The sequence below is a fragment of the Arachis hypogaea genome, chromosome 19 (genome assembly GCF_003086295.3).
Source record: "Arachis hypogaea cultivar Tifrunner chromosome 19, arahy.Tifrunner.gnm2.J5K5, whole genome shotgun sequence".
NCBI lineage: Eukaryota > Viridiplantae > Streptophyta > Magnoliopsida > Fabales > Fabaceae > Arachis > Arachis hypogaea.
Genome location: NC_092054.1, coordinates 25,207,651 through 25,230,730, shown reverse-complemented (window position 1 = coordinate 25,230,730; position 23,080 = coordinate 25,207,651). Strand labels below are relative to the sequence as shown.

Sequence of the window (23,080 nt, the reverse complement as noted above, 5' to 3'; positions counted from 1 at the left end):
GTTTATCCCTTCTTTTCCAATCAAACCGAATTTCTTATGTAAAAAGGGTAAACTTGGGTTTCAACAATCTAAAATATTTTTCTAATCACAACCAAAGAGCTAAAACACTACATAAAGCAAATCCAACTAAAGAGATCAAATGTCTACAATGATCCAAAATGCAAAATGCAACAAACTAAAGCAAAAGTATCCCAAAATACTAATATGTATAATAATCCATAAGTGCAAAATAAATCAAAGTGCAAATGCTAAAAGTAACACAAAATACGAGATAAATGTCCGAAATTGTTCACCCAAAATAGCAATCCACCGACGGTGACGACGGTGACCTCCCCACACTTAGAATGAAGCATCGTCCTCGATGCTATGGCTCGGACTCGAGGTGAGGGTCAACGGTTGCATCCGGCTGGGAGTGAGGTTGTGGCTCCACGGAGGTCTGCTGTGCCTCTGGGGTAGCCTGGGTCTGTGGGGTGCTATAGGTGCTGTTGGTGCTGTAGATGGTCCTGCTGCCGCTGAAGAGGAAGAGGGTCCATGTGTCGCTGCTGCTGAGGCCCGAGCTCTAGATCGACGCCGGGATGGAGGCTTCTCATTCACCCATGTTCCCCATGGAATCGTGTTCTTCTTCCCGTGGACTGGGGGTGGTGACTCATCATCCGCTCTCCATGGAGCACCGGTTAGCTCGACCATCTTAGTGACCAAAGTCGGGAATGGGAGTGTGCCACGGACATGTGCTCGCCACATGAATCTTCGGATCAATCGGGGGAAGTACACCTCCTTCCCCTCTAGAATACATCCGATCAAAACAAGCATATCCACCAAAATCTTAGTAAAATATGTGGTCGGCATGACATAGCGGTTAAGGATCTGCTGCCATGTCCTATTCTCCCGCGTCAAATGAGCAAATAGCATCCCCTTGGGTTTTCTATTATCAGCATCCATCTCCCAAGGGGCATTCGGGGTGGCAACTAAACTCCTTAAGGCATCGTAATCATATGTAATACAGTGCATCTCCACTTCAGCCTGCATATAGGCATATGTATCACTGGTCTTGGGCAGACAGTGGAGTGCATCCTCAATAGCAGCCTCTGTGACTAATATCTGTCTACCTCTTAGTTGAACCGAGTCAAGGGTATGTCTAAAGAATTTACAGTAGAACTCCTAAACCCATGACGTGTTCACCCTACCCAGCTCCCTATCAACAAAAGAGAGGCCCATATCCTCAATACGGGTCTCAATGGATTGCCTCAGGTCGGCGGGAATGGCCAGTTTCTTCTCTATGTTGAGGTTCTTCTGCCGGTAGGTCAGGAAGCGGAGCTCACAGTACAGGTTAGGGAACCTGTACGCATCGGTAGGCGACAGTTGCTGATTTGCTTTCTCCTTCTCTGAAAAAGGGTTCTTTGCCAAATTGGTGAAGGAAGAAGCAGTGGAAGATTGACATTTCTTTCATTTTCTAGAGGTAACTGATGGTGTATTTTTGGAGAACGAATTCCAAACACACAAATCTAACCGGCAAGTGCACTGGGTCGCATCAAGTAATAAAAACTCACGGGAGTGAGGTCGATCCCACAGGGATTGAAGGATTGAGCAATTTTAGTTTAGTGGTTGATTTAGTCAAGCGAATCAAGATTTGGTTGAGAGATTTGTGATTAACAGAATTTAAATTGCATGGAGAGTAAAGGGAATGGGTAAATTGCATGAAAGTAAAGAGAACTGAAATTTAAAGTGCTGAATCTTAAAGAACAAGAAATTAAATGGCAGAAACTTAGAATGCAAGAAATGTAAATTGCAGAATCTTAGAGTGCAAGAAATATAAATGGCTTGAATTGTAAAGGGAATTGGGAATTGGAGTTGCAGAAATTAAACAAGGAAAAAATTAAATTCAACAAACAGAGAAATAGAAGATGACTTGGATTGAACCGGATCTTAAAACAGAATTGTAAATGAGCTTGAAAGCAGTAAATAGAGAATTGAAAATGGGAAATCCGGATCTCAGGACCCAAGAGACTAGATAACCAAGTCTAGATCTCAATGCCTTCCTAGATCCAACAAGAACAATTGCAAAGGAATTGTAAATTGTAAATTGCAGAGAAAGTAGAAGACAGAAGCAATTAACCAAAATGGAAATTCAATTATGCAGTAAAATGAAACAGAGAGAGATCCCAGGATGAGATTGAAACAAATTTCCTTCAATTCTCCAACCCAAGATCCAAGACAATTGTAATTGAAATTGAAAGCAAGAAAACTAAGAGGAAGGGAATTCAATTCTCCTTCCCCGAGACTTAGAAATTAAAATTCACTCAACACCAAAAGCTCTCCGAAAACTCTTTATGAAAACTAAAAGGAAAGCTCCCCGAAAAACTTAAATCCTATGCTATTTATACACTTTCTTCAAATGGTCTTCAAGCCTTTAATTGGGCCTTTGTTCTTGATAGAATTGGGTTGATAGAGGCCTTGGTTGATTGCTCTTGGAGTTTGGAGAAGAACCGAAGTGAACCGGATTTGGAATCATGAAAGCTTGAGTAAAAGTTTGAGTAAAAGTTTGAGGCAAACTTTTACTCAAACTTTTCACATCAGCCATCCTATTTTGCTGCTACCAACGTTTGGGCAAAAGTTTGGGGTCAAACTTTTGCTCAAACGTTGGCCTCCCCTTGCACACTCATGGCGCCAACGTTTGCCAAAAAGTTTGAGCCAAACGTTGGCGCAAACTTTTGCTCTCCAGGGTGTGTTGTTCATGCGCCAACGTTTGCCAAAAAGTTTGAGGCAAACGTTGGCGCAAACTTTTGCTCTCCAGGGTGTTGATTTGTGATGCCAAAAGTTTGCCAAAAAGTTTGAGGCAAACTTTTGCTCAAGCTTTTTACCCCCTGGTTCATTTTCACTTATTCCAAAAGTTTGAGCTAAAGTTTGAGGAAAACTTTTGCTCAAACTTTTTGTCCTCTCTTCCTCCTAGCCATTCCTTCTTGCTTCAACCTTTCTCCAAGCTTTCTTCACCTATCATTAATTAACCAAACACATCAAAGCTGTGCTCAAAATCATGAGATATTCATTCTTTCATAATATGTGACAATTATAGCATAAAACCTCATGAAATTGCATTAATTCATCTATGGTTGATTAAATCAAAAGAAGCATGAAAATCTACCCAATTGGCTTGCTTATGGCTCAAGAAAGTGCATAATTCAAATGAAAACATAAGAAAAAGGCTAGTGAAACTAGGCTAAGATGACTTGTCATCAGTAACCTTTGCGTTCCCTCTATCAGACATCCTGAAATCAGATATGAGAGGATATAAACATATAAGCCAAGTAGAGGGATATAAAGCAAGGATTGACATATTCATGAAGTGAGCTAAAGAAGAAAATTTTTGTCAGAGCCATAAACCCAGAATTCAAGCAATACTCGCACAATGCTTGTGTATTAAGCACAATAATTGTCATACCCAAAATAATGGTGAAAGGGTTAAGTTGAAACTAAAAAGAAAAGTCAGCCGGTTAAACAAGTTAGAAGTTAGAAAACTAGTTCAAAGATTAGAGGTTGGTGCACGAAATTGTGATCATCAACAATGGCACCAAAGACTTGGAGCTCTCAAACGTGAATCACACTTTGTCACAATTCTGCACAACTAACCAGCAAGTGCACTGGGTCGTCCAAGTAATAAACCTTACGTGAGTAAGGGTCGATCCCACGGAGATTGTCGGCTTGAAGCAAGCTATGGTCACCTTGTAAATCTCAGTCAGGCGGATTCAAATGGTGATGGAGGATTGATAATTAAAAGATGAATAAAACATAAAATAAAGATAGAGATACTTATGTAATTCATTGGTGGATTTCAGATAAGCGTATGAAGATGCTTTGTTCCCCTTGAACCTCTGCTTTCCTATTGCCTTCTTCCAATCATTCATACTCCTTTCCATGGCAAGCTTTATGTTGAGCATCACCGTTGTCAATGGCTACATCCTGTCCTCTCAGTGAAAATGGTCCTGATGCTCTGTCACAACATCGGCTAATCAACTGTCGGTTCTCGATCATGTCGGAATAGGATCCATTGATCCTTTTGCGTCTGTCACACGCCCCACAATCGCGAGTTTGAAGCTCGTCACAGTCATCCCTTCCCAGATCCTACTCAGAATACCACAGACAAGGTTTAGACTTTCCGGATCTCAGGAATGGCCGCCAATAATTCTAGCCTATACCATGAAGGTTCCAATCTTAGATTAGAAACCCAAGAGATACACATTCAAGCTTGGTTGCATGTAGAACGGAAGTGGTTGTCAGTCACGCGTTCATAGGTGAGAATGATGATGAGTGTCACGGATCATCACATTCATCAAGTTGAAGAACGAATGAATATCTTGTAGAAGAAATAGACTTGAGTTGAATAGAAAAACAATAGTACTTGTATTAATTCATGAAGAACAGCAGAGCTCCACACCTTAATCTATGGTGTGTAGAAACTCCACCCTTGAAAATACATAAGAACAAGGTCTAGGCATGGCCGTGAGGCCAGCCTCCAAACGTGCATAAGACTCTCAAAGATCAAAAGTTTTTCAAGTGTGTAAATACAATAGCAAAAGGTCCTATTTATAGAGAACTAGTAGCCTAGGGTTTACAGAAATCAGTAATTAATGCAGAAATCTTCTTCCGGACCCACTTGGTGTGTGCTTGGGCTGAGCATTGAAGCATTTTCGTGTAGAGACTTTTCTTGGAGTTAAACGCCAGCTTTTGTACCAGTTTGGGTGTTTAACTCCAGCTTTTGTGCCAGTTTTGGAGTTAAACGCCAGAATTCTTGAGCTGACTTAGAACGCCTGTTTGGGCCATCAAATCTCGAGCAAAGTATAGACTATTATATATTGCTGGAAAGCCCAGGATGTCTACTTTCCAATTCAATTGAGAGCACGCCAATTGGGCTTCTGTAGCTCCAGAAAATCCACTTTGAGTGAAAGGAGGTTAGAATCCAACAGCATCTGCAGTCCTTTTTCAGCCTCTGAATCAGATTTTTGCTCAGGTCCCTCAATTTCAGCCAGAAAATACCTGAAATCACAGAAAAACACACAAACTCATAGTAAAGTTCAGAAGAGTGATTTTTATTTAAAAACTAATAAAAATATAATAAAAACTAATTAAAATATACTAAAAATATACTAAAAACAATGCCAAAAAGCGTATAAATTATCTGCTCATCAGTGGTATGACGGTTATTGGCTCAATCAAGAGAAGTTCAAAAAGTAAGGAAAACAAGCACACTCACATTCATGAGGATGATGCAAGTCATTGATGATGAAATATGAATTGCATAAAGTAGACAATGGAAAAGCAAGGCATCAACAATGCACAAGGTCACTAAGTGTGTAATAATTGGTGTTGAAGGCTGTGAAACATGCGCTTTGTATAACTAAAAGCAGGTTGAAAAAAATTTCAAATTAAAAGGGTCACACTGGCGGGAGGTACTAATTATTACAAATGAATGAGCCTTATTCGAGAAAAAATACAAGTTAAGATCAAATGGTGAGCTTAGCATTGGTTTCATTGGTCAAGGGGTTGAGAATTGAACCTTAACCAAGAATTTATAGAGCATTTGACTTAACTTGAAATGTGAAAACACAAGAAAGTTCAAATTGATGAGTTAGGCAAGGTACTATTTGACACAGAAATCCGACAAATAATTCCTTGAACTAACTCTTTTTCAACGCGTATCAACGGAAATACCGACCAAAGTAACCTATGAATTAAACTCGGTGTAAGTCAAGTAAATCTCAATTTCAAAAGTGTCAAGGTCAATTCCTAGGTTGCAAGTTTAAGAACAATACGATTTCTAAAAATTTTGGCAGCATTCCGGCAGTAAATCGGATGTTCCTGGATAGCAAATAGCAGCAAAAACAGGGTATATGATTCCAAAATGCATCAAACAAGTCTTGTAAGCAAGGATTACATATACAAGTAGAAGACACAATTGATATCAGCTGGGCAACAGTGAAACAAATCACATGAAACAGAAATCAGCACAGCAGTGACAAGAATGCACAGAACATCACACCAATATCATTCAGCAAAGCAAATTACATTCAGCTATGCCGAATGATCAAGAACGGAGCATTTATCAGGCCTAGAATCCTCTAACCACAACCTAGATACCTAGCCACATGCATTTCTATCTAACCTAAACAAATAGAATTAATCAACTAAATTAACTAACATTAACAAATAGAATTAATTAAAAAAGACAGCAAGCAGAGTAGTGGTGAGGCAGGGGAACCTAAAGTGAGAGCAGAGGAGGCAACCAAAAAATGGAAGGGAGGGGGGAAAGTACAGGGCCGCCCAAATGGCGGCGATTTGGCGGCTTGCGGTGGTGCAGAGAGAGTGGCGCAGAGAAGAACGGGAAGAAATGCAGCGATGAGAAAGGGAGAAAAGGGAGGAAGAGGTGTTGGTGGTGATGACTGGTGGTGGTTGAAAGGAGGTACGCTGGCAGCAATGGAGGCCACGGCGACGCTGGTCAGAGACGGGGATGGTTGGCCGAGAGAGGGGAGAGAGGCAGAGGTGAGAAGAAGATGAGAGGGAAGTAAGGAAGGAAGGAGAGAGGGTGGTAGGCTCGGCGGCGGTGGTTCGCCGGACGGTGGTTGCAGAGCTCGGTGAGTTAGTAATGGAGGGAGAAGAAGGAATGAAACGTTGAAGAGGAAGGGGGTAAGCTGCGTGAATGGACAAGGCTTCTCGTGTCCTTGGGGTATTAGGGATTTTGAATCCATGCATACGCGTAATAGACGCGTCTGCGTGGGTGGATGAAAAAGGAATGGACGCGCAAGCGTCATGTATGCTTAAGTGTGGATGGAGAGAGTGCACTTCGACGTGTACGCATATAGTGCGCGTCCGCGTGGGCAGAGGCTTGTGCCACATGCTTCATGAGTGCGCGAAAGTTGCGCAACTCTCGGGTATGATGTACGAGATCCATGCTTCTGCATCGACGCGTACCCGTCATGTACGCGTACGCGTGCATGAAACTTGCGCTACACGCCCAGTGCTCGCATCACGTTTGCCCAACTCTCTGGAATCATGTATGGGGCTGCATCCACTCATCGACGCGTATGCGTACAGCGTGCGTACGCGTCCCTGCCCTTTTTTTTTTTTCAGAAATACTAAAAATAGCTTAAACCCTTCCTAACACTACCTACAACTCAAAACCAACCAAAAATGCAAAATCACAAAAATATTTTTGGCTTTTGAAGAGTTTTCAAGTACAAGCAAGGAAACTTGCATCACAAGAAACCAGCAACCAAGTTATTAAAGCAACTATATGAAGGGAAAAACTACCTACAATGGCAACTCAAATCACTTATTAATCAAATCTACAAGGGAATGGAAAGAGTTTACTATGGTGGGGTGTCTCCCACTTAGCACTTTGAGTTTAAGTCCCTAAGTTGGATATTTGGGAGATTCCTCATCAAGGTGGCTTGTGTTTGTACTCATCCTTGAATCTCCAAGAATCCTTGCTCCTCAATTGGTTGTCAGAAATTCCAACCGTCTTCACCAAGCTTGAGGAAGTTCAACCCAAGATATGAGGCCCCAAAGTTGGTCTTTAAAGTGCGATCTGGGATCCCACATCTTATTTTCGCACCCGTCCTCAAGTTGATTGTCAGGGTTCTTCTATCCGGGTGGTTGACACATAGAATTCTCTTTAGTGCACCAAAGTCTTCTCCTAAACCCACACAAGTTTACATTCATCCAATCATGGTGCCTACACCTTGAAGCTGCGACCTTAATGAGCCTAATACCAAACTTCCAACCACCACACAACTCCCTCTTGCTATTAACTCCGCAAAGAGCTCTAAGTTGCCCATCCGTTTCAATCAAACCATATTCAAGTGAGAAAGTGAAGCTTAAGGGTAAGAATTTTACCCACTTGAATGGTGTGTTGGATGGTGACCTAGGAAGGAGCATCTTCAATGGTTCTTCGAGCACTATTCCCTTATGCTCTTCGTTGGTTGTTTCCACCTCTTGACAACTTCTTTCAATTTCTTCTTGCTTGTTAACTTCTTCCAAATCCTCCGCACCAATGTCATTCGGCGTTGAGTTGTCTTCCATAGCTTCAATTCCATATTCCATAGGAGAGGATTCAATTTTAGATAAGAATTCATTGACGATTGAGTCCATCTCTTGATCAACCTCTTCATATTCTTCAATTTTGATATACTCCGGAGGTTGTTGAGACTCCCATGGTGGTCCCGCATCTCCTAAATCTTCAACCACTTCTCCCTTTTCTTCAACGATCATAGGTTTCTCCAATTGTTCCAATACAAAACCCAACTCCTCCTTCTCCACCGGATTTTCCAATCTCTTCGTTATACTTTGCTCTTCTTTTGATCCTTCACATGTGGCTATGGAAGCACCTTGAGTGTTCAAGCATTGGTAGGCTAAAGTATGCACTACCTTGGTCAAGTTAGTCACAAAATCTAATGTGTTCCTTTGCATATCTGCTTGTCCTTGAAGTAGCAAAGTGAGAGAATCGTCCATTGGGGCTTGGGGTGGATAAAAGGGTTCATCACTTTGGAGAAATCGTTCATAGTAGGAAGGTGGTTCTACTTGGTAAGGGTATAGAGATGGTGTGTATTGAGGTAGTTTTTGGTAGTAATCATGATAGGGTTGTAGTGGTTCTAAAGGTTATTGCTCATAATGGTCACAAGGATATGGTATGGGTGATTGGTCATATAAGGGATATGGATCATAGGAAGGTACTTGGTAAAAAGGGGCTCATGAGTAGGGTTAATGGTTATGTTGAGAGTAAGATTCATAGGTATATGATGATAGTAATTGATTGTCACAAAAAGATTCACCATAGCCTGAATTGACATGCATTAGGATGGTGGTTATACCTATAAGTATCCGGAGGGTGTTTCCAATAGGAGTGATCAATTCCTTGAGGCTCCTCCCATCTTTGTTGGTTCCATCCTTGATACATGTGGTCATTAAAGTTCACATTTCCTACAACATAATTAGAACCTAACTCATAGCCAAAAGGGTGAGAATTCATAGCGGAAACAAAAACAAAACTAACAAAGTCCTAAAGCTAACAAAAACTAACAAACAAGTAAAAGACAAACATATTCACAATATTCACATATGTACAATAACCAATAACAAGGCACACAATTGCAACTTCCCGGCAACGGTGCCATTTTGATGAATGAATTTTTGATGGTATAGAATTTCACAAATGAATTCTCGTCGATGTATAGTTTCTAAACCAACAATAATCCCTTCATGCAAAAATTTGTTTTTCACAAGTACAAACCCCTAATAAATCTAATAACCGAAGTATTCAAACCTCGGGCCGTCTCTCAAAGGAATTGCAGGGTAGTGTTCTTGTTATTGGCTATGGACATGTATATTTTGTAGTTTTGAATAAGAGACAAGAAAAGTAAGTGGCAAAGGAATTCAAATGATGAAAAGGTCTTGGCAAGGTCCGGTGGTCAATGATCTCTATCCTTATCACTAACCACAATATGATAATTGCAAGGATTAATCCCATTAAATCATCCTCTAACAAGTAGAGGAAAGTCAAATGAGCTATATCAATCCAAGTCCATAAGTCCTAGCTATTCACTAATTGAATTAATGAGAGCTAGAGTCAATGGCTACCAACTATCAATCACTTGGACATTAGTAACTCAAGAATTCCTAAGTTACCTTCTCAAGCCAAGAACATAAAATTCTACTCTAACATCCTCTCAAGCATTTTGACAAATACTTGGAAGGTATAAAAGGAGAGTGGTGCACGAAATTGTGATCTCTGGTAATGGCTCCAAAAACTTGGTGCTCCAATCTCAATTCATAATTTGTCACAACTTCGATACAACTAACCAGCAAGTGCACTGGGTCGTCCAAGTAATAAACCTTACGTGAGTAAGGGTCGATCTCACGGAGATTGTCGGCTTGAAGCAAGCTGTGGTCACCTTGTAAATCTCAGTCAGGCAGATATAAAATAGTTATGGAGTTTTCGAAATTAAATAATAAAAGAAGGATAGAAATACTTATGTAAATCATTGGTGAGAGTTTCAGATAAGCGCGTAGAGATGCTTTCGTTCCTCTGAACCTCTGCTTTCCTGCTGTCTTCATCCAATCAATCATACTCCTTTCCATGGCTAACTTTATGTAAGGATGTCACCGTTGTCAATGGCTACTTTTAATCCTCTCAGGAAAATGGTCCAAATGCTCTGTCACAGCACGGCTAATTGTTTGGAGGCATCACCCTTGTCGATGGCTGCATCCTATTCCTCTCTGTGAAAATGGTCCGATGCGCTGTCACTGCATGGCTAATCATCTGGAGGTTCTCGATCATACTGGAATAGGATTTACTATCCTTTTGCGTCTGTCACTACGCCCAGCACTCGCGAGTTTGAAGCTCGTCACAGTCACTCAATCCTTGAGTCCTACTCGGAATACCACAGACAAGGTTTAGACTTTCCGGACTCTCATGAATACCGCCATCAATCTAGCTTATACCACAAAGATTCCGATTAAGAAATCCAAGAGATAATCATTCAGTCGAAGGTAGAACGGAAGTGGTTGTCAGGCACGCGTTCATAGGGAATGATGATGATTGTCACGTTCATCACATTCAGGTTGAAGTGCGAATGAGTATCTTAGAAGCGAAATAAGATGAATTGAATAGAAAAACAGTAGTACTTTGCATTAATCTTTGAGGAACAGCAGAGCTCTACACCTTAATCTATGGAGTGCAGAAACTCTACCGTTAAAAATACATAAGTGAAAGGTCTAGGCATGGCCGAATGGCCAGCCCCCAAAACGTGATCACAGGATCAAAAAATACAATCCAGGATGTCTAATACAATAGTAAAAAGTTCTATTTATAATAAACTAGCTACTAGGGTTTACAGAAGTAAGTAAATGATGCATAAATCCACTTCCGGGGCCCACTTGGTGTGTGCTTGGGCTGAGCTTGAAGTCTACACGTGGAGAGGTCATTCTTGGAGTTGAACGCCAGCTTTTGTGCCATTTTGGGCGTTGAACTCCACTTTGCAACTTGTTTCTGGCGCTCGACGCCAGAATTGGGCAGAGAGCTGGCGTTGAACGCCAGTTTGCGTCATCTAAGCTTGGGCAAAGTATGAACTATTATATATTTCTGGAAAGCCCTGGATGTCTACTTTCCAACGCAATTGGAAGCGCGCCATTTTGAGTTCTGTAGCTCCAGAAAATCCATTTTGAGTGCAGGGAGGTCAGAATCCAACAGCATCAGCAGTCCTTCTTCAACCTCTGAATCTGATTTTTGCTCAAGTTCCTCAATTTCAGCCAGAAAATACCTGAAATCACAGAAAAACACACAAACTCATAGTAAAGTCCAGAAATGTGAATTTAACATAAAAACTAATGAAAACATCCCTAAAAGTAACTAGATCCTACTAAAAACATACTAAAAATAATGCCAAAAAGCGTATAAATTATCCGCTCATCACAACACTAAACTTAAATTGTTGCTTGTCCCCAAGCAACTGAAAATCAAATAGGATAAAAAGAAGAGAATATACTATAAATTCCAAACTATCAATGAAACATAGTTCCAATCAAATGAGCGGGACTTATAGCTTTTTGCCTCTTGAATAGTTTTGGCATCTCACTTTATCCATTGAAGTTCAGAATGATTGGCATCTATAGGAACTCAGAGTTCAGATAGTGTTATTGATTCTTCTAATTCAGTATGATGATTCTTGAACACAGCTATTTTATGAGTCTTGGCCGTGGCCCTAAGCACTTTGTTTTCCAGTATTACCACCGGATACATAAATGCCACAGACACATAATTGGGTGAACCTTTTCAGATTGTGACTCAGCTTTGCTAAAGTCCCAATTAGAGGTGTCCAGGGTTCTTAAGCACACTCTTCTTTTGCTTTGGACCTTGACTTTAACCGCTCAGTCTCAAGTTTTCACTTGACACCTTCACGCCACAAGCACATGGTTAGGGACAGCTTGGTTTAGCCGCTTAGGCCAGGGTTTTATTCCTTTAGGCCCTCCTATCCACTGATGCTCAAAGCCTTGTGATCCTTTTTACTACCCTTGCCTTTTGGTTTTAAGGGTTATTGGCTTTTTGCTCTTGCCTCTTGGTTTTAAGAGCTTTTGGCTTTTTCTGCTTGCTTTTTCTTTTTCTTTCTATTTTTTTTGCCTATTTTTTTTTTCTGCAAGCTTTGTTCTTTGCTACTTTTTCTTGCTTCAAGAATCATTTTTTTATGATTTTTCAGATTATCAAATAACATGTCTCCTTTTCATCATTCTTTCAAGAGCCAACATATTTAACATTCTTAAACAACAACTTCAAAAGACATATGCACTATTCAAGCATTCATTCAGAAAACAAGAAGCATTGTCACCACATCAATATAATTAAACTAAGTTCAAGGATAAATTCGAAACTCATGTACTTCTTGTTCTTTTGAATTAAAACATTTTTCATTTAAGAGAGGTGATAGATTCATAGGACATTCATAACTTTAAGACAAAGTTACTAACTACTAATGATAATGTAATGAAGACACAAACATAGATAAGCACTTAACATAGAAAACGAAAAACAGAGAATGTAAGAACAAGGAATGAATCCACCTTAGTGATGGTGGCGTTTCCTTTTTGAGGAACCAATGATGTCCTTGAGCTCTTCTATGTCCCTTCCTTGTCTTTGTTGCTCCTCCCTCATTGCTTTTTGATATTCTCTTATTTCATGAAGGATGATGGAGTGCTCTTGATGTTCCACCCTTAGTTGTCCCATGTTGGAACTTAATTCTCCTAGGGAGGTGTTGATTTGCTCCCAAAAATTCTGTGGAGGAAAGTGCATCCCTTGAGGTATCTCAGGGGTTTCTTGATGATGAGCTTCTTCATGTGCCTGTTGAGATCCATGAATGTGCTCTCTTGTTTGCTCCATCCTTTTCTTAGTGATGGGCTTGTGAGATGAATCTTTCCATCTCCCATGGCTCAGAGGTGGAAGCAATTGTCTTTCCTTTCCTCTTTCTTGAGGTTTCTCTGGCCTTAGGTGCCATTAATGGTTATGGAAAAACAAAAAAAGCTATGCTTTTACCACACTAAACTTAGAATGTTGCTCGCCCTCGAGCAAAAGAAGAAAGAATAGATGAAGAAGAAGAAGAAAATATGGAGAAGAGGGGGGGAGGTGTGTTTCAGCCAAGAAGAGAAAAGGGGGTTGTGTTGTGTGAAAATGAGGAAGAATGGAGGGCTATATATAGGGAGGGGAGGGGGGTAAGTTTCGGCCATAAGGGTGGGTTTGGGTGGGAAATTGATTTTGAATTTTGAAGATAGGTGGGGTTTATGAGGTAGGTTTATGGGGTAGAGTGGATGGATGTGAGTGGTGAAGTGGTGATAGGGAAGAGAGATTGAAGTGATTGGTGAAGAGTTTTGGGGAAGAGTGTTTATGGGATTGTGTGAAAGAGGGGTGAGAAGAAGTGAGTGGAGTTAGGTGGGGATCCTGTGGGGTCCACAGATCCTGAGGTGTTCAAGGATTTACAACTTTGCACCAAATTGGGCATGCAAAATGCCCTTGCACACAACTCTGGGCGTTCAGCGCCAGATTGGTGCTTGTTCTGGGCGTTGAATGCCCATTTGTTGCCCATTTCTGGCGTTGAACGCCAGAACCATGCTTGTTCTGGGCGTTCAGCGCCAACTCTTCTCCAGGGTGCATTTCTGGCGTTCAAACACCCAGATGCTGCCCATTTCTGGCGTTCAGCGCCAGAACCATGCTCTGTTCTGGCGTTGAACGCCCAAAACATGCTTCTTACTGGCGTTTAAACGCCAGTAAGGTCTTCCTCCAGGGTGTGATTTTTCTTCTGCTGTTTTTGGTTCCGTTTTCAATTTTTATATTTATTTTGTGACTCCACATGATCATGAACCTAATAAAACATGAAAAACAATGAAAATTAGATAAATAAATATTGGGTTGCCTCCCAACAAGCGCTTCTTTAATGTCAATAGCTTGACAGTGGGCTCTCATGGAGCCTCACAGATGTGCAGAGCTTTGTTGAGACCTCCCAACACCAAACTTAGAGTTTGGATATGGGGGTTTGACACCAAACTTAGAGTTTGACTGTGGGGGCTTTGTTTGACTCTGCTTTGAGAGAAGCATTTTATGCTTCCTCTCCATGGATGCAGAGAGAGATCATTGAGTTGTAAACACAAGGTTGTCCTCATTTATTTGAAGGATCAATTCTCCTCTGTCCACATCAATCACAGCTCTTGCTGTGGCTAGGAAGGGTCTTCCAAGGATGATGAATTCATCCTCATCCTTCCCAGTATCTAGGACTATGAAATCAGCAGGGATGTAAAGGCCTTCAACCTTTACTAACACGTCCTCTACTTGTCCATAAGCCTGTTTTCTTGAATTGTCTGCCATCTCTAATGAGATTTTAGTGGCTTGCACCCCAAAGATTCCCAGTTTCTCTATTACAGAGAGGGGCATGAGGTTTATCCCTGAACCAAGGTCACACAGAGCCTTTTCAAAGATCATGTTGCCTATGGTACAAGGTATTACGAACTTTCCAGGATCCTATTTCTTCTGAGGCCATCTCAGTTGATCCAGATCACTTAGTTCATCGGTGAACAAGGGAGGTTCATCTTCCCAAGTTTCAATGCCAAATAATTTGGTATTCAGCTTCATGATTGCACCAAGGTACTTGGTGACTTGCTCCTCAGTGACATCCTCATTCTCTTCAGAAGAGGAATACTCATCAGAGCTCATGAATGGCATAAGGAGGTTCACTGGAATCTCTATGGTCTCCAATTTAGCCTCAGATTCCTTTAGTTCCTCAGAGGGAAGCTCCTTATTGATCACTGGACATCCCAGGAGGTCTTCCTCCTTGGGATTCACGTCCTCTCCTTCCCTTATAGGTTCGGCCATGGTGATCAATTCAATGGCCTTGCACTCTCCTTTTGGATTCTCTTCTGTATTGCTTGGGAGAGTACTAGGAGGGATTTCAGTGATCCTTTTACTCAGCTGGCCCACTTGTGCTTCTAAATTTCTAATGGAGGACCTTGTTTCATTCATGAAACTTACAGTGGCCTTGGACAGATCAGAGACTAAGTTTGCTAAATTAGAAGTATTTTGTCCAGAATTCTCTGTCTGTTGCTGAGTGGATGATGGAAAAGGTTTACTATTGTTAAACCTATTTCTTCCACCATTATTAAAGCCTTGTTGAGGCTTTTGTTGATCCTTCCATGAGAGATTTGGGTGATTTCTTCATGATGGATTATATGTGTTTCCATAAGGTTCACCCATATAATTTACCTCTGCTATTGCAGGGTTCTCAGGATCATAAGCTTCTTCTTTAGAAGATGCCTCTTGAGTACTGTTGGCTGCAGCTTGCATTCCATTCAGACTCTGAGAAATCATATTGACTTGCTGAGTCAATATTTTATTCTGAGCTAATATGGCATTCAGAGTATCAATTTCAAGAACTCCCTTCTTCATGGGCGTCCCATTATTCACAGGATTCCTTTCAGAAGTGTACATGAACTGGTTATTAGCGACTATGTCAATGAGTTCTTGAGCTTCTGCAGGCATTTTCTTTAGGTGAATGGATCCACCTGCAGAAGTATCTAATGACATCTTTGATAGCTCAGATAAACCATCATAGAATATATCCAGGATGGTCCATTCTGAAAGCATGTCAGAAGGACACTTTTTGGTCAGCTGCTTGTATCTTTCCCAAGCTTCATAGAAGGATTCACCTTCTTTCTGTTTGAAGGTTTGAACATCCACTCTAAGCTTGCTCAGCTTTTGAGGAGGAAAGAACTTGGCTAAGAAAGCCGTGACCAGCTTATCCCAAGAGTTCAGGCTGTCTTTGGGTTGAGAGTCCAACCACACTCTAGCTCTGTCTCTTACAGCAAAAGGGAAAAGCATGAGCCTGTAGACTTCAGGATCTACTCCATTAGTCTTAACAGTATCACAAATCTGCAAGAATTTAGTTAAGAACTGAAAAGAATCTTCAGATGGAAGTCCATGAAACTTGCAGTTCTGCTGCATCAGAGAAACTAGCTGAGGTTTCAGCTCAAAATTGTTTACTCCAGTAGTAGGAATGGAGATGCTTCTTCCATGTAAATTGGAATTTGGTGCAGTAAAGTCACCAAGCATCCTCCTTGCATTATTATTATTTTCGGCTACCATCTCCTCTTCCTGTTCGAAAATTTCTGAAAGGTTATCTCTGGATTGTTGTAATTTAGCTTCTCTTAGTTTCCTCTTCAGAGTCCTTTCAGGTTCTGGATCTGCTTCAACAAGAATATTCTTGTCCTTGCTCCTGCTCATATGACAAAGAAGAGGGCATAATAATAATAATAATAATAATAATAATAATAATAATAATAATAATAATAATAATAATAATAATAATAATAATAATAATAGGGATCCCTTATACCACAGTATAGAGGTCCTTGTGTGAGTAGAAGAAAAGAAGAAGAAAATCTGAACTCAGAGAGAGAGAGGGAGTTCGGATTTTTGGTGAGTGATGTGAGGAGGAGATGTTAGTGGATGAATAAATAAATAGAATAAGATGAGAGAGGGAAAGTTTCGAAAATTATTTTGAAAAAGGGTTAGTGATTTTCGAAAATAGTTTTTGAAAAAGGTTAGTAGTTTTCGAAAATTAAAATAAAAAATAATTAGTTAATTAAAAAGAATTTTTGAAAAAGAGGGAAGATATTTTCGAAAATTAGAGAGAGAGAGTTAGTTAGGTAGTTTTGAAAAAGATAAGCAACAAACAAAAAGTTAGTTAGTTAGTTGAAACAAATTTTGAAAAGATAAGAAGTTAGGAAGTTAGAAAAGATATTTTGAAATCAAATTTTTGAAAAAGATAAGATAAGAAGATATTTTTGAAAAGATATGATTGAAATTAGTTTTAAAAAAGATTTGATTTTTAAAATCACAATTAATGACTTGATTCACAAGAAATCACAAGATATGATTCTAGAACTCAAAGTTTGAATCTTTCTTAACAAGCAAGTAACAAACTTGAAATTTTTGAATCAAAACATTAATTGATGATGTTATTTTCGAAAATTATGATATAAAATTAAGAAAAAGATTTTTGAAAAATATTTTTAAAATTTTCGAAAATAACTAAGAAAAATGAAAAAGATTTGATTTTTGAAAAAGATTTTGAAAAAGATAAGATTTTTAAATTGAAAATTTGATTTGACTCATAAAAACAACTAGATTTTAAAAATTTTTGAAAAAGTCAAATCTAATTTTCGAAATTTTAAGAGAAGAAAAGGGAAAAGATATTTTTTTTTGAATTTTTATGATGAGAGAGAAAAACACTAAAATGATGCAATGCATGAAATTTTTAGATCAAAACAATGAATGCATGCAAGAGTACTATGAATGTCAAGATGAACACCAAGAACACTTTGAATGTCATGATGAACATCAAGACTTATTTTTGAAAATTTTTTAATGCAAAGAAAACATGCAAGATACCAAACTTAGAAATCCTTAATGCTTAGACACTAAGAATTCAAGAATGCATATGAAAAACAAGAAAAGACACAAAACATGAACACATCAAGATCAAACAAGAAGACTTACCAAGAACAACTTGAAGATCATGAAGAACACTGTGAATGCATGAATTTTTCGAAAAATGCAAGATGAGTATGCAATTGACACCAAACTTTCAACTTGACTCAAGACTCCAACAAGAAACACAAAAATATTTTTGATTTTTATGATTTTTTAATTTTTTTTGTATTTTTTCGAAAATAATTTGAAAAAAAAAAGAAAAAAATAAGGATTCCAAAATTTTTTATATGAATTCCAAGAATCTTCAATTCTTAGTCTAAAGCTCCAATCTGAGGGTTAGGCATGGCTTAACAGCCAACCAAGCTCTAGCATGTAAATTACATCCATTGAGGTGATTAGTTGAAGACCAATCCCAAAGCAGTTTGGGTATGGCTTTACAGCCAGATAGAATTCAACATGTTTCATAAAACACTAGAATTCATTCTTAAAAATTCTGAAGAAAAATATATTTTTGAAAACATTTTTTTTTTTGAAAACAAAGGAGAAAATTTTTGAAAGATTTTTGAAAAATTTTTTTGAAAACTTTTTGAAAAGAAAACGAAAAGAAAGTTACCCAATCTGAGCAACAAGATGAATCGTCAGTTGTCCAAACTCGAACAATCCCCGGCAACGACGCCAAAAACTTGGTGCACGAAATTATGATCTCTGGTAATGGCTCCAAAAACTTGGTGCTCTAATCTCAATTCATAATTTGTCACAACTTCGATACAACTAACCAGCAAGTGCACTGGGTCGTCAAGTAATAAACCTTACGTGAGTAAGGGTCGATCCCACGGAGATTGTCGGCTTGAAGCAAGCTATGGTCACCTTGTAAATCTCAGTCAGGCGGATATAAAATAGTTATGGAGTTTTCGAAATTAAATAATAAAAGAAGGATAGAAATACTTATGTAAATCATTGGTGAGAGTTTCAGATAAGCGCGTAGAGATGCTTTCGTTCCTCTGAACCTCTGCTTTCCTGTTGTCTTCATCCAATCAATCATACTCCTTTCCATGGCTAACTTTATGTAAGGATGTCACCGTTGTCAATGGCTACTTTTAATCCTCTCGGAAAAATGGTCCAAATGCTCTGTCACAGCACGGCTAATCGTCTGGAGGCATCACCCTTGTCGATGGCTGCATCCTATTCCTCTCTGTGAAAATGGTCCGATGCGCTGTCACTGCATGGCTAATCATCTGGAGGTTCTCGATCATACTGGAATAGGATTTACTATCCTTTTGCGTCTGTCACTACGCCCAGCACTCGCGAGTTTAAAGCTCGTCACAGTCACTCAATCCTTGAGTCCTACTCGGAATACCACAGACAAGGTTTAGACTTTCCGGACTCTCATGAATGCCGCCATCAATCTAGCTTATACCACAAAGATTCCGATTAAGAAATCCAAGAGATAATCATTCAGTCGAAGGTAGAACGGAAGTGGTTGTCAGGCACGCGTTCATAGGGAATGATGATGATTGTCACGTTCATCACATTCAGGTTGAAGTGCGAATGAGTATCTTAGAAGCGAAATAAGATGAATTGAATAGAAAAACAGTAGTACTTTGCATTAATCTTTGAGGAACAGCAGAGCTCTACACCTTAATCTATGGAGTGCAGAAACTCTACCATTAAAAATACATAAGTGAAAGGTCCAGGCATGGCCGAATGGCCAGCCCCTAAAACGTGATCACAGGATCAAAAAATACAATCCAGGATGTCTAATACAATAGTAAAAAGTTCTATTTATAATAAACTAGCTACTAGGGTTTACAGAAGTAAGTAAATGATGCATAAATCCACTTCCGGGGCCCACTTGGTGTGTGCTTGGGCTGAGCTTGAAGTCTACACGTGGAGAGGTCATTCTTGGAGTTGAACGCCAGCTTTTGTGTCATTTTGGGCGTTAAACTCCACTTTGCAACTTGTTTCTGGCGCTGGACGCCAGAATTGGGCAGAGAGCTGGCGTTGAACGCCAGTTTGAGTCGTCTAAACTTGGGCAACGTATGGACTATTATATATTTCTGGAAAGCCCTGGATCTCTACTTTCTAACGCAATTGTAAGTGCGCCATTTTGAGTTCTGTAGCTCCAGAAAATCCATTTTGAGTGCAGGGAGGTCAGAATCCAACAGCATCAGCAGTCCTTCTTCAACCTCTAAATCTGATTTTTGCTCAAGTCCCTCAATTTCAGCCAGAAAATACCTGAAATCACAGAAAAACACACAAACTCATAGTAAAGTCCAGAAATGTGAATTTAACATAAAAACTAATGAAAACATCCCTAAAAGTAACTAGATCCTACTAAAAACATACTAAAAATAATGCCAAAAAGCGTATAAATTATCCGCTCATCAGAGAGCATAGTAAATTGACAACAAGAATGAAATCTAACAACAACTTATTGCAAAGAATCAACAACAACAATCAAAGAAAGCACAATTAACATGAATTACCTCAAATTGCATTAAAAGAAAATAAAAGGAAAAAGAGTAGATCAACAACAAAGTATAGAGACAAAATAGAGGAAATTACAACAAGAGAATAGAAGAACAAGATGTAACAACAAGGAATTGAAAGGTAGAAGTAGATGAAAGCATGAATTAAAACCTAGATCTAAGCTTATTAACCTAAACCTAATCGTAATTCTAGAGAGAAGAGAGAGCTTCTCTCTCTAGAACTAAACTAAAGCTAAACTAATTCCTCATGTCCTTAGTGATGGAGTCCTCCTTCTCCCCTTCAATCCTCGGTCCTTTTACCCTTTTCCCGCCAAAATTCAGCTCCAAACTGGGCCAGGGGCACTTCTCAATTCGCCAGGTACGATTTCACTTAAAAATCACGTGCCAGCACCGACGCGTACGCTTACAGCATGCGTGCACGGCCTTGGAGTTTTACGATCCACGCGTGCGCGTCCTTTGCGCGTGCGCGTGAATGAGTGCATCCCAAATCTTTGGCTTTTCATGATTTCTCCACTTTTCATGCTTTCTCTTCACTCCTTTGATTCATTTCTAGCCTTTTCAACCTGAAATCACTTTACAAACAAATCAAGGCATCTAGTGGAATCAAAGTTGATTTAAAACCATCAAATTAAAGGTCTAAAAGCATGTTTTCACACTTAAGCACAAATTAAGGAAGAATCACAGAACCATGCTATTTCATTGAATAAATGTGAGAAAAGGTTGATAAGATGCTCTAAATTCAACACAAGATAAACCCTAAAAATGGGGTTTATCAAAGAGGATAAGAATTTGTTGGGATTTCTTGTAATAATTTTTCAGAAAAAGTAATGGAAGTCGTGTTTCTGCCATAAGAGGCAAGTTGAGTGGTGATTTTGAAGGAGCTCAGTGTTTCACTAATCCATGTCCCTTCTACCACTAAATATCCTATGTCCTCTCTTGCATGCGATATAACGACTATTTAAATCTCGTCACCAGTAGCATTTTGCCCTCAACGACGTGGTTCTCCTCAATAGTTGTTACTGTATCTTTCATCAGGTAAGCATCCATGAACCACTAGCATTCAACTCCTTTATTCACTCTCTTCCAACAAAAATGAAGTAATGGATCTCTATATTTTTAATTTTTTTCTATTTTAATTGTTGTTCTGTTTTTGGTTTGGTTGATAATTGGTAATTTATATCTTATAATTGCTAATTGTTAGTGTTCCGAGGGTTACCTGAAATTGAAGGTAGATCTCGGATGAGATCTGCTGTGGTAGACGGAGCTGTCGTGTCCGACCTGGTGAAACTGGTGGAGCTGGAGATGCTGCTGATCCTTCGTCACTGGAGGGTGGTGGTACCTGCAAGAGACTCCGATGCTTAAGTTAGCATGGGCTTTAAGCAGGTTTTTTGTAGAATCAAAGTATGAGTTATACCTGGGTGTTTCAGTGTATTTATAGTAGTGTGGGCTGACATTTCTAGATAAGATAAGTTAGTTATCTTATCTTATCTTTAAGTGAGGTCATCTTTATCTTCTGGGGAACCGCCCTTGTCTTTCTAGGCTTTAACAGCCTTTAGATTGGGCTGTGTCCCCTCCTTTGGGCCTGTTTGGCCCCCTCATGTCGATTTGGCCGAACTCTTTTTAAAGAAGAGGTCGGAAGTTCTGACCTGAAGAGGTCAGTTGCTTTGTCTTCGATCTCCCTAGGTCGGATAGCTCGACCCAGGGTATGAACAGTGCCCCTGCTTGAGCCCGATCTTTACTTTTTTAGGATTGTGTCTTCAAACTTCGATCCTTTTGGAGAAGTCGAGCTCGAGCATTTTGCCTTTTTTGTCGATCTCTATATAACTCCTGCTGGGCTCTCTTGAATGCGAAGCGTTTTCCTCCTCTTTTTAATTGTAGCGGGTGTTGCGCTTTTCTTGGGAATGTGTGAGGATCAAATGCTCATTAACTCCCTTTGCCGTTTCCCTCTTTTCATTTTATTTTGAATTTTTAAGCCTTTTTTCAATATCTCTTCCCCTTTCTTTTCACTCTTCTCTTGCTCACGACGTTTCCCTCCTTTTGCACCCTTCTATTTTCACATCTCTCTTCAAAGAAGTTTGTGGGTCTGTTGTTGTCTCTTTTCGATCTTCTCGACAATCTTTGAAACGGTTGTTGCTTTCTTCTTCTACTTCCTCAGGTTGGTGTTTTCTTTCTCCATTTTTCATTTTGATGATTTGTCTTAGTATTTTATGTCTGCGAAGAATCCGTTTTGAGAGGTTGGATCCTTTTTGCTAAAGATTGCATTTTTTAATTAGTGATGTGCTTTCCTTGACTTGCCCCTAACTCTTTGCTTGATGTTGTGCTTTATATTTTCACGTTTTCAAGCCTTCTATCTTCCCCTGCCTTGAAGCGACTGTTTGGTGTGGACTTTGCGCCGTTCTTCGTTACTACTTTTCTTCCCTGCAGGTTAGTGTTTTCTATCTTTTCTCTTTTCGCTTTCGACAACTGTGCATGCTTTTGATGTACGGTTTTGACTTTGTATCTCGCTTTTGTTCTTTGAAAAACTTTGATCCTTTTGTGAAAAGATTATCTCTTGTTGTGTCTTGATCCACGACTTGTGATTTTTCTTTGTTGCTTGCTTTTTTGCAAAGAATGTGCGCCTTTTAGGGTTTTCGTTGCTGTTCTTGTATTATTGTCTGGCTTTTGTTTCTTGCTTAACAATATTTTGATGATGAACTGTCAGTAGGAGAAGTTTTGACTTTTGATGCTTTTTGTTGGTGATGATGATTTTTGCTTCGTGGAGTGTCGATTCTTGTTTGCGAGATGTTTAGGGCGTAGGTTGTCGATTTCCTTTTTCTTGGTTCTTTCCTTGTTATTGCCTCCAAAGGGTGCCCCTGGACTCTAGTGTGAATCCTGGAGTTTCCCTTTTAATGCTGCTTCTGATTCTTGGTGATCATATGTTATCATCCTAGTTGTTTCCTTATCTGCCCGGGATGTTTGGTAGTAACCCCATTTTTCTTTTTTCTTTCTGTAGGAATAGTTGACCCATGTCTCTTCACAAGAACATTGTCAAGATTCCGGAAGGCATGTCTGACTGGCTGGACTTTGTTGTGTTGATGTG

General features: G+C 39.6%; 1 non-coding gene across 1 annotated transcript; it reads left to right on the top strand.

Moving 5' to 3' along the window:
• Window positions 1–15,658: 15,658 nt before the first annotated feature.
• On the top strand, window positions 15,659–15,766 carry LOC112780541 (small nucleolar RNA R71). The gene has a single exon (XR_003191370.1). It is a non-coding gene; the product is annotated as a small nucleolar RNA R71 (small nucleolar RNA).
• Window positions 15,767–23,080: the final 7,314 nt, after the last annotated feature.